Here is a 13,223-nt window from a genome sequence, read left to right as displayed (position 1 = left end):
TAAGACCCAGATTCAGTAAACTACCCTAGAACATCCTTAGTCTGAAACATAGCAATGGAACTAGGCGTGCTTAAATACTTCCTTTAACTAGCACCTATCATGAATTTTGCTGCTGTTTCCAAGCATGTCCATGCTTAGAATTAATACGGCAGCTAAGACAAATTTTCTTGGAGTGCAGACCTTGTAAGCTAGTAGTTATCTAATTTCCAAGGCTACACTATCACAGATTACTTAGTTGTGCTTGATCTACACCACTAATCTAACATCTTCCAAGAATGAATCACATTTCAAAATATAATCTCAAAACACTACACCAGCTTTGCTGTCAGATTCCATAATGTATCCTTCCATCTTTAACTAGGAGGAGGTAGTTTCAAAATAAACAAAAAGGAAGTGGTTCTTCATAACGTGTTAAGCTGTGGCACTCCTTGCTAACGCAGATGCTCGGAGTTTACAGGGTTCAGAGGAAGACTATACAAGTTTACAGAACAGAAATCCACTGCGGTTACTAAATACAAAGAAACTATGCCTGCCTGAGTACATCTCTGGGATGGCTGAACACTGAGGGATTACTTACTAGAAATACGATATATAATTTCCTCATTCTTACATGCTTCCTTAGGCATTCAGTCTTGGCCAGTGCTGAGGACAGGTGACAGTCAGAAGGAGTGGATAGTCCACCTCTCTGCTGGATGAGTCCTGGGACTCAGCTCATAGGCTCATGCTTATGCTCACACCTTCCATCTGTGAGAGAATGATGAGGAATAGATAAACAAAATGTAAAATACTAAAGACTAAAGCTTAACCAATCCTGTCTCAGCCTACTGGTTAAAATTAACCAAAATATTTCAGCATTTTTAATTTTTCCATTTTCAGAAAAAGACTATCTTTTTTTTTTCAGTTTCACCCAAAACTAAGTAGCTCCAGATGCAATTTTAGAATAATACATTTTCATAAATTTTAAATGTAGTTCACTTTTATATTCAAAATGAAGATTCAAACAAAAAGTCAATGCCATTTGAAAAAATCAAAACTGCTTTACTGACTACCTTCAGTCCTATGTGTCAGTTACTAATTTTAATGAGTTTTAAGTCAATTTGACCAGCAATACAGATATCCCATAATATTCTTAGTGACAACATGGAGTAAAAATGATTGAATATGTGAAAATCATTTTTTTGTCTCTTTCAAATGCCAATCTATTCCCATCAGAACTAGATATAAGAAGAAATTCTACCAGAAGTTTTCCTCATAAGACTGCCAGCTGATTCTGCAGATTCAGCTAAATAACAGACTTCTATGCACTCCTCCGAACAGATCCTCCTAATCACTCTTAACAGGATATGAGAGTAAAATTAGAAAAAGGGTGGGGGGGGTACGGGACTAAAGGAACACAGAAACTTGACAGATCTGTATGTGCCATTTAATACTTTGTAAGCAGCCAAGTATTTATTTTTATCTTTTAGATTGAAATTTTAAGATGCTGAATCTTGAAATGGATTATAATTGTGCCAACTGAAATTTCATTCGAATAGACTTGGCAATCAATTCCACCACTTATAATCCATAAGAAACACTTTGGCTGCAGTGTAACACAAAGGACACAGTTACTTGGAAACATGCTTTCAGTTTCAGGAATGAAAGGCAAATTTTAACGTTTTAAGAAATCTACTGCTTTGTTTAGATTGAAAGCGAGAATTTTGCCTCCTGTCTTTATTCTAAGCAATGCAGTACTTTCCTTAAAATGCTGAAAATTGCCTTCAATTACCAAAATTGAAAGCATGTTTATGAGATCTTAGCTAGGTGGGATTACCATCAAGGTGCGCAGATTCCACATACTGCTTGAGGCTCAGGGTCATCCTGTCTTTTTTTTTTTTTTTTGGTGTGTGTGTGTGTGTGTGTGTGTGTGTGTGTACTGAGAGACAAATCAAGCCCCTCTGAGGTTTGGAATCTAACCCATCTTTATATCATTTTTCATATTGGTTTTCCTGTGGCTTAAATCAATCCTCCCACCATCCGTAAGAGGCTACTAGGATCTGTCCTGTGAACCCCCTTCTTTTCCCCCAGCGTACCTCCCTGTGATGATCTCATTCTCCACTCGTATATTTTCACATTCCATCTGCAGGCTGATAACTCATAAATCTGCCCCTTCTTTCATGTCGTCTCATTTCATCTCATCCTGTCTCACGTCTCTTCTTGGGTGTTTTGTTGTCAGTTATGAGTCATTATAACTCAGATTTAATTCACATCTGAAATTCTCTTCCATCCCCACATTACGCTTTACCATTCAGTGGATGATACTTAGGTCCAATTAATGCCCTGCCTCCCAGAAAAAAAAAAAAAAAAAAAAAAAAGGAAAAAAAGGAGAGGGGGTAAAATTAATTTATCTTTTTGAACATTACCAAGGAAAACAAACTGTTACACCACAAATTCAGGAACTTGCAGCATGAAGGCACTCAGCTAAATCATCTTTATAGCTTAATTTTTTTTTCTTCTTCCCCAGTGTCTGTTGCATTTGTATTTTACAGCTGAAATTTAACTACCACTGCTACCTAGCTTTCATTTTGCAGTAGATCTGCTCATGCTTGGGCTGCATAATAGGTGCAAAGGTGTCATTTTAAAATAGAGTTATCTGAACATCAGCAGCAGCTTAACAGCACCCAGACAGCTTTGTTACCATTCAAAACTCAATCAATTTCAAAAAAAAAGTAACCAATACTCCCTCACTTTTTGAAACCATTGCCTTGGTTACAAGATGCAGCAAACAGGAATGAAAGCAGTGGTTAATACAATTAACTGGAATAATCCCGTATCATATCCTGTATTAGTACTTTCATACTAATTCTTTTTACACTCAGTGCAGAGTGTTTTGAAATGAGATGGACGAGGGCTTTAAGAGTTTCTTTCACAAAGTTTTCCACGTAGGAAAAGTTCCTTTTAAAATGCCATCATCTTCTAGAAATACTGTGATAATATACCGGTTTCAAGTTGTTTAGGTCCCAAAATTACAGAAAATTTGTGAAATAGAAGTACTCCTTCTCTGAAAACCAAAATGAATAAAAATTTCCACCTCTAGAATAGAGGAACACTTGTGAGTAGCTTTGTTATACTATAATCGCAAATTATTTAGAAAATGGTGTATTGGGGTACTGTTAGAAATAGAAAAGGGTTGCAATGAGTATTAAGTGTAATTTTTTCCTTAAAGAAAGAAAAAAAAATCTTCCTTTTTAAAGTAGCTTGTTACCCATAGTTATTTGAGTTATATATATTTTGAGATTTCTAAAAGGAAAATCTGACTTTTAGATTTTTCTTATTTTGAGGGAATCAGATGTGCTACTATGATCACAACCTGAAATTCAAAGTCAAGTCTATTTTCCCCATAGTTATGAGTTTTTAGAACTAATAAGGTCAGTAATTCATGTCTAAAATACTGGAAGTTTGGTTTGCCCACCAATTTTTCACCTTTGGTTACAGAATTGATGCTTAATTTCAGGCTAAAGAATGTTCTCAGACATTATTCTTCCCATCTATTGTCAACAGAAATTGGATAAGGGTCATTTCTCCTGTTTTAGGATGTTAATTCTTCTTAAGGAATTATGTAACTGAGTAGTTTAACATTTTTTAATCTTAAGTATACTTATTTTAAGGTTTGAAAGTTAAAATTATTTACAGAATCACAGAATCACAGAATTTCTAGGTTGGAAGAGACCTCAAGATCATCAAGTCCAACCTCTGACCTAATGCTAACAGTCCCCACTAAACCATATCCCTAAGCTCTACATCTAAACGTCTTTTGAAGACTTCCAGGGATGGTGACTCCACCACTTCCCTGGGCAGCCTGTTCCAATGCCTAACAACCCTTTCAGTAAAGAAGTTCTTCCTAACATCTAACCTAAAACTCCCCTGGCACAACTTAAGCCCATTCCCCCTCATCCTGTCACCAGGCACATGGGAGAACAGACCAACCCCCACCTCGCTACAGCCTCCCTTGAGGTACCTATAGAGAGCGATAAGGTCGCCCCTGAGCCTCCTCTTCTCCAGGCTGAACAAGCCCAGCTCCCTCAGCCGCTCCTCATAAGACTTGTTCTCCAGGCCCCTCACCAGCTTTGTCACCCTTCTCTGCACCCGCTCAAGCACCTCCATGTCCTTCTTGTAGCGAGGGGCCCAAAACTGAACACAGTACTTGAGGTGCGGCCTCACCAGAGCTGAGTACAGGGGGACGATCACCTCCCTAGCCCTGCTGGTCACACTGTTCCTCATACAAGCCAGGATGCCGTTGGCCTTCTTGGCCACCTGAGCACACTGCTGGCTCATATTCAGCTGACTATCCACCATCACTCCCAGGTCCTTCTCTGCCTGGCAGCTCTCCAACCATTCCTCTCCCAGCCTGTAGCTCTGCTTGGGGTTATTGCGCCCCAGGTGCAGGACCCGGCACTTGGCCTTGTTGAACTTCATGCAGTTGACCTCAGCCCATCGGTGCAGCCTATCCAGATCCTCCTGCAGAGCTTTCCTACCCTCAAGCAGATCGACACACGCATCTAACTTGGTGTCATCTGCAAACTTACTGAGGGTGCACTCAATGCCTTCGTCCATATCATCGATGAAGATATTAAAGAGGACCGGCCCCAGCACCGAGCCCTGGGGGACGCCAGTAGTGACTGGCCTCCAACTGGACTTGACTCCATTTACCACGACTCTTTGGGTCCGGCTATCCAGCCAGTTTCTAACCCAACGAAGTGTGCGCCAGTCCAAGCCAAGAGCAGCCAGTTTCTTGAGGAGAATGCTGTGGGAGACGGTGTCAAAAGCCTTGCTGAAGTCAAGGTAGACCGCATCCACAGCCTTTCCCTCATCCACCCAGCGCGTCACTTTGTCATAGAAGGAGATCAGGTTCGTCAAGCAGGATCTGCCTTTCATAAACCCATGCTGACTAGGCCTGATCGCCCGCTTGCCCTGCAAGTGCTATAATTTAGATACAATTCATCTTCTTATAGGAAAACAATATCACTCTTCAAAGTTGAAGAGAAACATTTTCTAAGTCTGCATTAGGAGATTCTGACAGCAGATTCCTGTTCTTACAGAGAAAACCGTAGCTCCAAAAACAAACTGAGGATGTTTCTGAAGGGCAGTGATCTGGCTCAAGGTTCAAAAACATTTGGCAGAAAAACAGGATTTTTCACCACCGACATTACATTTTAAGAAGCTGCTGCTAGGAACTGCTTGCACTGGAGGCCTGATGTTACAAAAACAGCCAGTAAAGACAAAATAGTGAAATGAGAAGTGCTACTAATGCTGCACCATCGCTCACTAGTCCCTCATCTTACATCTGTAATATGTGTAGCAAGATCTGGTGCTCCAGGATTTAATACCAGTTTTGCATGCAAGGCATTTGAGGCTCACTCAGATGAAATAAACTGTACAAAGTCAAACAAGCAATTTAGTAGCAAAATCCAAAAGAGTATATCCATATACTGTGTACCAACACACTGCCAAAACCACTGGAATGCACACATAATAAAATACAAACTTGAATAAATATCTGGAAGCTGATACAGTGTGTAGTTCAGGAATTAAAAAAAAAAATATTTAGAGTGACTTTGCTATTTACTCATATTTACTTTTCAAACAGTCACATATGGAATAACATTTAACAAGGATGATTTTTCACATATTAGTGACATAACTGTTAAATATATACCCTTAGGAGGTACCCTCTGCTTCTGTGGTTGTGTTTAAAGCATGTGATTATGAACAACAGCTTGCAATGTTCATTAAAATGATTTAATGATTGTACTGAGATAATATAAGACTGTAATGATTACAAAAGTAAAGCATTTTCTTTGAATGTATTTTGTATTGATACAATCTGCAAACAACTCTTACCGTTAAGCCTGTTAACAATCCCATTTGCTTCACTAAATTAATCAGTTATAAATGGACCTAGCTGCGTACAGGCAATATCTCTATGCTATTATCATAATACAAAAATGTATGTAATTACTTGTTAGTGTTATCAGTTTGCACATCCATAGCACACCTGTCATCAACTGCTCACAAGGAGCTTTGAGAAGTAATCACACAATTGTTCTCCTTGCTTTCAAGATGCTTAGCACAGACTAAACAGACACCTTTACTACTTTTCCTTTTACGTACTGATAAAAAAAAATATATCTTTTCCTATAATCTAGAAATTCACAACCTTTCTGCAAATTGTCCTTCCTATCCAACTGCAAAGTCCCATTTCTACATTGGGAATAACTGTAAATCCCTAATTTCTTTCCAACTGTATATAATACATTTATGCTATTAAAATCTCAATAAAATCCTTAAGATACACAAGACCTTCTGGGCACCAACAGCAATTTCACCCTTACTGTAGCCTACAACTTACGCAGTTCCCAGAATCTAATTCAGTACAAGATTACTGGGAGTTTGATAGTGCCTTCTTCAGGTGCTGAATGAGCCCATCAGCAGTGTAAGCCTGTTTAGTTTGCTGCAGTGGGAGTCAGAAAACACCCAGCTTTATCCACAGCTCCAATGATGGCCATCAATTCTCTGGGTAGTAACGGGGTAAAATCTGACCTAGCTAACAGATTGGATGGAACATCCAGCAACATAAATATGTACTCAGCTTCAAGCTGCAACTCTTACACAGTACCTTTTAAATCATAGCTTCATCTTTAAGTTGCATAGTGGCATTCTGACTAAACAGTTTTAATGCTTCTTATAACTATTTCATTCATTTTATGCTGTTTTTATCATCACCTTTTGTGAGTCATCACGAATATTTTCCTTCAAGCCTTTAAGTGCACAACCTGCAGAGTACCCCACACCGTGCACCAATTACTGGTATACATGTACATAATGAAATCACAAATACCTGAACACCTTGCAGATCAGTCTCTGATGTCTTCTCTTTGAGCCTCTTGAGTTCACTTTGCCAGATTACTACTTCATCTTTTTAGGGGCAGCCTGAGATAGATACGCTGTAACAGCAGAAGAAAAAGCTGAGTACCAATTCTGTCGGAAAATGCAGAATAAACACAGCAAAAGCCAAAACATCATAAAATAAACACGTTATATATATATACCGTTACACCCTACAGTCTGTTTTACTGATAAATGTGATATATCATACAGAGCAGATAAACAAGAAACAGTAAACAAACCATGTCATTTCATAGAAAATGATGGAAAACTTTTTCACTGTTCCTTTAAGCAAGGGTTTTGAACTTTCTGAACTGGGCTGCATTCAAGATTACTGTCAGTGCCTGATGCTTTGCTTGATCAGTGCTTCTTTGCCACCCCTTCTTTTCCCCCTCTTCAGTTGAACCAGAAAAGCATATTAGCTCAAGCACAACATCTTCCCTTTCATATACAGACACATCCCTGGCTTCAGACTATTGACCCAGAGTATACACATTAGGGCATAATTACACTTGAAAACAAATAAAAAATTTTCCTCTGTTCAGGAACTGGGAGAAGCAGAAACCATTTGCTGTATGCCAAGGCCAAACTGTCTTCCATGTAAACTGGTGTAAGCTTGCACTGAGTAGAATGATGGCCTGACAGTTCATACAAGCAGAGAACTTGGTCATTGAATGTATAAAAACCTCTGTGAAATACCTTTACATTTACCACCAAAAAACACATGTCCAAAGAAAACACTATTCTCTCCAGGACACTGAGAAAATTTTTGTGAAAGAGTCAGTTCCCTGACTTAAAGATAAATCAGCACAAATCCAAATACTGGAACTTCACATAGATCTGGATGAGGATGAAAATGTTACAGTGTCCCAAGCAGATCTTGATTGTCCTATATTTTCCTTGACTTCTGTCTTCTTTCAGAAACTCAATCCAAAACCTGTCTTCCCCTTCAACATCCCTGGGCCTCACGCCACTGTGAGCTTTTCCCTGATGGAAGCAACTTGGGTATGACCTAGTCAAAACAAAATTTTGATCATTCAATAAAATACAACTCCCCTTCTCACTGCTTCCTCCAAATCCTGCTAGCCTGTGGTATAGAGCAGTTAGTAGACATCACCTGATGCAGAGCTGAAACACTCCCCCACCAGAGGTCAGCAGGCTAGACCGGTCGTCATGTGTGTATCATAATCACTTCCAGACGGCTTGTGTCAATTTACCTACAGAAGCAGTTATTGCTGACATGCTCTATCAATTTAAGGTTCCTGTTCATCTGAAAAAATAGTAATCCACGTGATCTTCATTTGAACATTCCTTACTCTCGTATCTACCGCAAGTACATCGTTAAAAAAACATACATATTGCAATCACAACTACTAGTTGTGTATAATACTTGCTTTCTTCTACCTTCAAAAGTTAATTGTCATTGAAGGTAAGCAGCCCTCCATACTAGGCACAACTAGGGCCCGTAACAGGCACAAGCCTACATGTAAGTCTCTACTACCTGCTGCTGCTTAAGGTCTCTGCCTCTCCTTATCACTAGATACCGATTTCAACAGATGGTAGATCAAGGTCTTACATGCTCAAAGGTCACACAGCAGCATGTAGGTCTAATTCAAACCCAGTTCCAGTACCAGACGACTGACATGTCAGTTCCCAGTTTCAAATGCTTCTGTTTGCTTAGGTTTGCCTTTATGGTAACATCAGAATCTGCACATGGATTTCAAACAGGTTCTAAAATGCATCCACCATGCAGGCAAAGGACTTTCCATAAGAGTATTCTTTCATTAATACTGGTGAGTTTGAATTTCTCATGAATACTGCTGCAAGCCTAAAATTTTCAAAACCCAGGGCACTGAGCTTTTGAAAAATGCAATCTTCATTACAGCAATTTCTGAAGATTTTAGAGCCTTCTGAGGATTCCTGAGGCTGACAACCCAAATTCACTAATTATTTTCCAATCTCAAGGCTTGATACATTGTGAAAAGTTCTGGAGCGGACCATATTTGGAAGAGATCTGATGATTTACACATCAATAACATCCCATGGATTTCAATGCCCTATCCTTTCCTTGTAACCAAATTCTGCCATTAGCAGCAGGTATATAATCACACTAAAGTAAACTGTGAGGCTTGAGTAGAAAAGGATAGATAATGAAAACTCTGAGCACTGGGTAACTGCGGGGAATCTAAAGCTGAAGATCTAGTAATTGGTCTTATCTCTATCACGGTGCAACAAAATAAGCTGAGAAGTGCAAGAATGTCTGACAAGGCCCTAGGGCTCTTTGCAGCTTGCAGAGAAGCTTCATTGTTCTGAAGAATTTTAAGGATGACCTCATATGGAGAGAACAAGAGAAATTTCTTTCTCCTGCCATGCTGCTGATGTGGGTTTATGGAAGGTGTGCTTATCTACATGCTTTTCCCTTCATGCCACAGCAATGCTGAAGTTTCACTGTTGGATTCTCCTTTACATCTCTTCTCAGGCACAGTAAGTGGTAGGTGCACAAAAAACAGCTGCTGATGGAGCCCAAGTTCTGCTGTCTCATGGTGGAGAAGCCCATGGGAAAACTCTAAAGACAGGTATCTCCTCCTTGAAGTTTCTGCATTTCAATCTGTGCTTTGCCCAAGCCTGACTCAGGATACATTTTCATTCAGTTCATTATTGCAAATATTTAGATTTAGAGATTTATTTGTGATTATTATACACTGAACCAGTTGCTGCCACCTCACCTTCCAAATTGAAGGAAACAACCAATTTTGTACAATGGGAAGAGAAGGTGATCCTTCCTTCCCTAAACTCTAATACACACTCAGAACACCAGGTAGAAATGCAGACACACTTAATGTCTTTTTCTGGATGATGTGTAAGTGCCTGAGTAACAGGTTTATGAGACTCTTCCTCCAAACACAGAGCAGCTTCTCTCTGAAATATGCAAATGATATGGCACCAAGACATACAGAAGTCCACATTGCATCAGTAATATCAAAAGATCCTTCTTCATCTTCAAAAAGAGTTTCAGTATATCTACTTCACAAACAATTGCACTCTCTTCTGATCCAGACATTCAGGAAAACAGTTTGCCTTCTAATGAGGAACGCACAGAGAAGGCCAAGGGAGAAGCAGAGCAGTAAGATAACAGGACTTTAACTGGCAAAAGCTGAGTAACAGTGCTCCTTGCTCACAGTGAGATACAGCTACTGCAATGTGATCTGTTACCTCTTCAGAGCATCAATTCTTTCTGGGTAACCTAGAGTTTACATATAAAAAGGCATTTGAGTGAGCAGGCTGTAGCTGATCGAAGTCACATTCTGCATGGTAACAGAGTGGAGATTACTTTGAGAATGCTCTTCATGCCCACCCTCTACCCAGACCTGAACAGTACACAAGATTTGTCAGAGAAGGTGCCAAAAGCAGACTCGTTTATGTTTTCCATTACAATATCTAGTTTAAAGAAGAACTGTAAACCTTGCTTATGAGGATTGTATATTTCTATAGGTAAAACTTGCATCAGTGTCCTTCCATTTTAAGACATGGTAATAAATAGAATAGACATGACATGATTGCTTCTTTTCTCCATGAATGTCTTACTGAACAGGCATGGCTTTCTAGAAACAGCAAATTCTTGTTTTACAGACCATCCCTTCATCTGTCTGGAGGAATAAGGATGGTTCAGCAAATCCTTGTTATAGCTGTTTTCAGTGACCAACCACTTCCACATTCCCTGAAACATATATCAAAGAACTAGTTCTGCTAAAACCAGAAGGGAATGTGTGCATTTTTTCATTTGCATGGTATTATGGATTTGCAGCTTTCTTTTACTCTGGGAGAAACTACAGCATGTGTCTTGCAAATTCCCATTAAAAATAGGTGGCGTTTTATCACTGGAATGAGTTTTGTGCTATTCTAAGTGCACCAAACAGTATCCTTTTCCTTGGGCAGCACGGAAGTACTACGCTTGGGATATAGACATCTGTCTACGAAAAAGGAACCAAAGCTTGTATTTTTAATGCCCCAACCCTTTCACTGCCTACAGCCCTCAAGCCAGCTGTACTTGCTACTTTAACAGAACAGTGGTAGAAGAGAAACTGGAAAAAAACATAATTGAAATATAAGCAAATGACCTCATCTACAACATGGATCTGTGGCAAGCCTGATTCCACCACTGGTGAAGTCCAAGAGAAGTTTCATCTGCAAAGAAAGCAGCAGTAGACCTTTACTCAGTATAACAAAGCATTAGCAGTCTGTAATTTTGTATAGTTAAAACTTTTTGACTATAGCTGGGTCAAGTAAATGGTTATGTCACATGATGCTGCTTTCAAGTTTCCTGATGCTCGCACATAGTCCTCAGCTTTCTTCTTTTTTCATTTTCTAATAGATACTAGAAAGAAACAGGGTCAGAGAGGATATTAATGGGAGGTTTGGGTTACCCTGCACCTTCCTTTTATATCAGATGACAGATTTTATCATTCTTTTCTTGTGATTAAGTTTTACTAGCGAAGGTATTGTCAAGGCTTTCAAGTCTAACTTAAATCACTCCAACATCAACTGACACAGCAAAATCAGGACTTTATTTACACAGCCTGAAAGAAATTATTACTGGCAGACCATAGCACCCAGACAAAAATGGATACCTTTGTTTCATGACTTGTAAAAACACACCCTTTGCAACCTCTAGTGCACACCTAACAGTTCTCAAAACCCAACAGATGCATGGTACTACTGATACTTATCCTAGACTGGGTGATGAAATCCACAAGGAATACCATTTAAATAGAAAATCTGACCCATAATGTTACTGTCTGAATCTATAGATCTGTTCTCTGCCAAACTCAGAGAGTCCAAGTCTGCCATCGTTCGTCCCATCTGCCCTTCCAGTGACACCGTACCAGCAACCTCACGCCGATAAACCACCTAAGGAGCTTGTTCCAGGAAGGGCCTCCAACACTGCATGCAGAGAGGGCAGATGGGATTTGCAGCAGGCCACAGCTTGAGCATCCTGAGAGAATGGCACTTCCTAGGCAGCCTCTTCCTTGCCTGTCATGGTAACGCATGGAAGGGAGCTAACCGTAGTCAGTTGTCTCCAATCCATTAAACAGAGTAACTGCACTGTCCTGCCTCACAAGGCACTTCCTGTGCTTGATATGAGTAAGGTTTCAAGGGCTGTGAAAAACTCAAATGCTACAAGAACAGCATTCAAGAGCCACAGGCACAGTCTTTATTATTGCTGAATGCAATTATTGTTACTTGAAAAAGCCAACCTTACAATTTAGAATCTCACCAAAGGGTTAGGACTTGACTGGAAACCTACAAGTCAGAAAATGCACCTTACAATAACACAATCTGTACAACAGGCACACTTAGTTCAGTGAGACTGCCTATATCAAATCCATATTGCTATTTTTATTTCCCCACTTGAGATGGCCACTGACTAATCATGTCAGCAAAAATCCCTCAGAAATAATTTTAGCCATATGAAATGCCTATGCATGTTCCCTCAAGAAACAGTTCACAACATTTTGCCTTGTAGGTTATGTTTATTACTCACAAGCTTAGAAAACAGGACTTAAGACATATCATTTGTATTTTAAATATAGCAGACTGAAGCATGGAATAAGAAAAATGTTCATTTTGTCCTGAGAAATATTGCAAATATACTTGCAAAAATACTGTTCAAAGTACGTATTGTGAAATGTACAATTTGTGAAATGTTATGCATAGTTGTTTTTTTTTTTTTCCAGTTAAACATTTCTCTCTTAATCCTTTTATGACTAGAATATCATTAGTCTAATTCAAGACTACATGCCTTATTTCCTCCTTACCCCTTAGAATAAGGCTGTATCAATCAGTATGTGTTCATCTTGCAAATCAGCTTCTGCAAGTGGCTTGCTTTTCTCTGCAGCTGTATGCTAGCTTCGTCATGGAGTTGAAGTCAGCTGCTCTAATATTTGCCACTAAAACACAGAATGTCAATCACTTATACTACTCATGAGAATTAGCACAACACAAGTCTAATTAGAAACTAAACACTGTGTTATCTGCAATGATTGGGAGATGGAGTAAGCTGATGCATGTTTTAGGAACCTTTCTTGCTGCACAGTAGTTCATGATAACACCCACCTCACAGCTCATTAGCAAATCAAAATATTATACTGTATAAATACTACTTTGCTCTTTTACATTTTACAGAAGCCTCAGGTCTCAAAAGCCTCTGTTACAGCGTATATGTGATTTAGTTATATTGGAACATTGTAGGAAATGGAAAGCAACCCTGACTGGCAGCCAATATACTGTATACTTTGGTC

The 13,223-nt window shown here is 39.3% G+C and overlaps 1 long non-coding RNA gene across 3 annotated transcripts in view; it reads right to left on the bottom strand.

The window, feature by feature from the left end:
* Window positions 1-603: 603 nt before the first annotated feature.
* LOC309874141 overlaps window positions 604-13,223 on the bottom strand; it is a 47,516-nt gene continuing 34,896 nt past the window's right edge. For all 3 annotated transcript variants that reach the window (XR_014316782.1, XR_014316783.1, XR_014316784.1), the window contains 3 exons: window positions 6,878-6,983; window positions 2,073-2,319; window positions 604-744 (listed from right to left, as the gene is read on the bottom strand). This is a non-coding gene — a long non-coding RNA (uncharacterized lncRNA). The remainder of the gene's footprint in view (window positions 745-2,072; window positions 2,320-6,877; window positions 6,984-13,223) is intronic.

The sequence above is a fragment of the Aythya marila genome (assembly GCF_965140915.1).
Source record: "Aythya marila genome assembly, chromosome: 1".
In the NCBI taxonomy this organism is placed as follows: domain Eukaryota; kingdom Metazoa; phylum Chordata; class Aves; order Anseriformes; family Anatidae; genus Aythya; species Aythya marila.
The sequence above is the reverse complement of the archived record's forward strand: the minus strand, read 5'-3'. Positions and strand labels throughout refer to the sequence as shown.